The sequence below is a fragment of the Elephantulus edwardii genome, unplaced genomic scaffold, assembly GCF_000299155.1.
Source record: "Elephantulus edwardii isolate Elephantulus edwardi_28Jun2011 unplaced genomic scaffold, EleEdw1.0 scaffold00171, whole genome shotgun sequence".
Lineage (NCBI taxonomy): Eukaryota > Metazoa > Chordata > Mammalia > Macroscelidea > Macroscelididae > Elephantulus > Elephantulus edwardii.
The window spans coordinates 3,835,949-3,840,591 of NW_006399921.1; the positions used below are offsets into that span (position 1 = coordinate 3,835,949).

The window sequence follows — 4,643 nt, forward strand, 5'->3', positions numbered from 1 at the left end:
GCATCAGTTCTTATTCTATCATCCCTTTTCATTGTCCAGCTCTCAGATGTGTAGCAAATGATTGAAAAGACCATGGCCTGAATCAGGAAAACTTTATTCTTCAGACTGACATCATTGCTCTTCAATGTATGGTCACCATTTATGGGTTGTTGTGTTTTGTTTTTGTTTTTTTAAAAAAACTATTTGCAATGAAGACATGAGTAATTGTATGAAATCCTATCATTCCCCCACGCCCTCCCTTTCCCTGAGTCCCACAGGAGATGGGTGCCCCCATCAGCACACTGTCTTTTGGCTACCAGACATCATGCCTCCCATAAAAGATGTTCCAGTGAAGAAACCAGTGGGCCCCTCTACCTCAAAGCCCATTTCCAGGCCAGCATCAGGGACCCTTCCAGCCAAGGCCAAGGTCGAGCCAGCTGCCTCTCCAGTTTCTGAAAACCCCAGGAACCCTTCATCAATGTCTCCAAAATGGTGACTGATTTTAACAAGGACCAGAGGAGTTCAAGGAGGTCTTGGAGATGTTTGTACAAGTAGGGGATGGTAAGATCCCGTAGAGCCAACATGAGGATGTGATGAGGGCCCTGGGCCAGAACCACACCGACACTGAAGTGCTTAAGGCCCTGGGGAACCCTGAAAGTGATGAGTTAGTCCCAGCATGTGAACTTCAGGACTTTCCTGCCCATGCCCCAGGCAGTGGCCAAGAACCAGGACCAAGACACTTATGAGGACTACTTGAAGGGTCTTCCAGTGTTTGACAAGGTGGTAAACATCAAAGTCCTGGGAACAGAGCCCAGACATGTCCTCACCACCCTCGGAGAGAAGATGCCTGAGGAGGAGGTGGAGACTGTCCTGGCAGGACATGAGGACAGCAATGGCTGCATCAACTATGACGCCTTCTTGAATCACACCGTAAGTGCCTGAACACTGCAGATTCCATAGGGCCAGACAGTGGTCCCTTCCAGTGGCCTGCTACCCCACCCCGTGCAGGCAGAAGCACACCCTCTGGCCACTTAGGAGGCAATTTGTTGTTTCAAACTAAAGACAGTTCCTTCCTGGGGTGGGGGGGTGGGGTGTGAGAGAATGCTATTATTTGATCTCCAGCCTCATTTCTGTCACCAAAATCGTATTTTCCAACTACCTGTCCTTGTTTCCCCCCCCCAACTTTTGCATTTTAGTCATGAATTATTATTAGTAGTACACCTTCATTGCACATATGATCAATTTCAGACTCTAAAAGTTGGTAGAAATCCTCCATTTACTCATCCTTGGCTTTCATGGTTGGTGTGTATAGTTGAATGTTTGTATTCACAGATCTTCCTTGTATATGTATGGATAGTATCTTATCACTCATACCCTTGAAGTTCAGTATGTTGTTGTTGTTATGTGCCATCAAAACTGTGAACTTAAGGATAGATATTAAAATACTCTTTTTTACTTTAAGTGTAACTCTTTTTTTTTCTCAGTTTGTCATTATGGCATAATAGATAACATGATTGTATAATTCGAAGAGGTCAATATAATCCTTCTCAGCTCATGTCAATCTTTATGCTCTCCATTTCATTTTTTTATAACTTTCCATTTTCTTAGATTCATACTTTGTACATTCCACATTCCAATTATTAATTGATTTTTACAGCTATCAAGAAAAGCTGAAGAAAGCTGAACAGAAAGTTTCAAAGGACAACTTGAGAAGATAAAACAAAGATTTAAAATGAAATTTACAAAGGACTGGAGTTAGGAAACCTAAAAATAAGAACACATTTGACATTTCTCAAGATGAAGAACTGAAGAACAAATTAATATTTTAAATTGCAATACTTAAGGTTGCTATGGGAAATATCCTGAATGAAGTATTAAAATAAGATGGAAGGAATACAGAGTCATTGTACCAAAAATAATTGGTCAAAACAAAATCATTTCAAGAAGTAGCTTATGAATAGGAACCAATGATACTGAAGGAAGAAGTTTAGGTGGCACTGAAGGTATTGGCAAAAAAAAAAATAAAATAAAGCCCCAGGAATTGATGGAATATCAATTGATGTTTCAATAAACACTTATATCCCTAACCTCCCAGCTTAGCTAACTGATTAGAAGATATCTAGACTTGTTCCCATTCCTAAAAACAAGGGTAATCCAACAGAATGTGGAAATTGTTGAGCAAAATCATTAATTCCACATTCAAGTAAAATATTGCCAAAAATTATTAAAAAATGGCTGAAGCAGTACATTAAGAGAAGACTCTAGAAATTTAAGAAGAAATGACAAGAAGCTGTGGAACAAGGGCTGCCATTGCTGATGTCAGCTGGATCTTGGCTAAAAGCCAACAATACTAAGAAGATGTTTGTGTTTTATGCAAAAGCTTTTGACTGTGTGGATTATAGAAATCCCAGAGCGCTTAATTCTGCTCATGAGAAACCTATAAATAGACCAAGGAGCTGTTGTTCGAATAGACCAAGAGAACACCTCATGGTTTAAAGTCAGGGTTTATCCTATTTCCATACCTATTCAACCTGTACGCTGAGAAAATAACTTGAGAAACTGGATCATATGAGGAAGAATATAGGATCAAGATTAGAGAAAGATTTATCAACAACTCATGTTATGCAGATAATACAACATTGCTTGCAGAAGGTGAAGAAGACTTGAAATATGTAATGAAGAGCATGAAAGATTAGTCTTCAAATATGGACTACATCTCAACATTAAGAAAGCAAAAATCCCTCACCACTGGACCAATAGACAAAACAATGAAGATGGAGAAAGAATTGAAGTTGTCAACAATTTCATTTTACTTCACAGTCAACACCAAACCAGTCTGTCAAAAAATCAAAATACATCTTGCATTAGAAAATTGCTGTCAAGGACCTCTCCAAAGTACTAAAGTGCAAAGATTAGCAGTTTAAAGGTACACTTGACCCAAGTGACCATATTTTCCATTTCTTCTGATGAATCAGAAAGTTAGACAATTAATAAGGAACACTAAAGAAGAATTGAAGCCTTTGAATTACGGTGTTGGTGAAAGTTATTAAATAGACCGTGGACCACGGAAAGAACAACAACAACAACAAAATCTGCCTTGAATGAGATACAGCAATGGTTATCCTCAAAGGCAAGAATGGTGAAACTTTGTCCTATATATTTTGGACCAAAAAAAGGCATTCTAGTGAGTCAGTGAAGAAGAGGACAACCCTCATTGAGTTGGATGGACGGTTACACAGTTACTGCAACAATGGGCTCAAGCAGTAGAAGAACTTGAGGACTGCGCAGGATAGGGCAAGGTTCAGATCTGTTGTTCACAGTGTTGCTAGGAGTTGTAGTTGACTAGAGGATGCCTAACAACAACAACAAGTTCCACAGGCATTTAGTTCTGTTGACTCCAAGCACATTTTCTCCATATAACAGCCTTGAGGATTGTTTATTTTCTCTGCTTATTTTTAAATGTAACATATCACGTGCTTTTCAGTCCATGCCAATCTCTGAGGAGGAGCCTATGTCTGTCTTCTACATCCAGGAGAATGAAGTGTTTTGGCTTGTCAGCTTGGGACATATGCCTGCAATAATTGTGTGGTGTGGGGACAGGAGATTTCCCAGAGGCAGCTATCAACCCCAGCCCCATTTTCATTTGGCTTGGACATTTTTCCAAGTCTTCAATTCAGTCATTGCTCTAATCAGTCAGTCATTGCAATTGAGTCAGAACCAACTCATAGCTGACCCTCCAGTGGGTTTTCAGAGGCTACTCATTGTGCAGGCAGAAATTGTCCATCTTTTCCCCATAGTAGAGCAGCTGGTGGGTTTGAATACATGCTTTTGTGTTGGCAGCACATTCCCTTAACCACTAGATGACCAGAATTACCAACTTTTCCAATAGGAATCTGTTTATATGTTCATGGAGCTGGGTGTGTAATTCAATTTGGGAAACAGGACAAGGAGGTCACTGTTATCTAGGGCATATTGAAGTCAAACCCTCTGTCAGTCAATTTCAGGACTGTACTTCATGGTAAACTGTTGAGTGATGAGGACTACAGGTGATTATTTAGATAAAAGTCACTCCACCTTACCTCCTCCTCAGCTAACATTCCCACCTCAGAGAATAACACATGCCTGTGTGACAGAAAAAAAAAGGCCTTAGCACACAATTAGCATACAACAGCCACAATTCATCTAGTCTCAGTTTCCCAATAGAGTTTTCCTCTCTCTTAAGGAAAAACTAAAAATGAAGAAAGAAGAGAACACAGCAGCCAGATTATCCATAATTCCTCAGTGTTAAACTCCATGATGCCCCCTTACTTTCTAATGAAGATTTTTGACAGCCAGTTTTTCCCCCCTTTCTTTTCTTGGTTTGCGTACAAAGTTCATATACACTGTTTCACACTATTCTTCATTTATATTGTGCTTCACACAGTTATTCTCATGCATTATGTTTTTGGTTGGGTTTTTTCCCATGCATTATGTTTTACAAAATTAATCACCATTGGACCTTGCCCAGCATTACCCTATCTTTTCACCCAGATCTTTCCGATTTCCTTTCCCTCCTCCCTCCATTCACAAAGCTGTGCAACCCTGTGGTTTCACCTCTACCCATCATCACCCCTCTACTCCCACCCTATTCCCCCTTGAGCTCCCATACATATGTTACTAGTTAT

At 40.0% G+C, this 4,643-nt stretch overlaps 1 pseudogene; it reads left to right on the forward strand.

Annotated features, from left to right (window-relative positions):
* Positions 1-304: 304 nt before the first annotated feature.
* On the forward strand, positions 305-921 carry LOC102874101 (annotated as a pseudogene).
* The last annotated feature ends 3,722 nt before the right edge of the window (positions 922-4,643 follow it).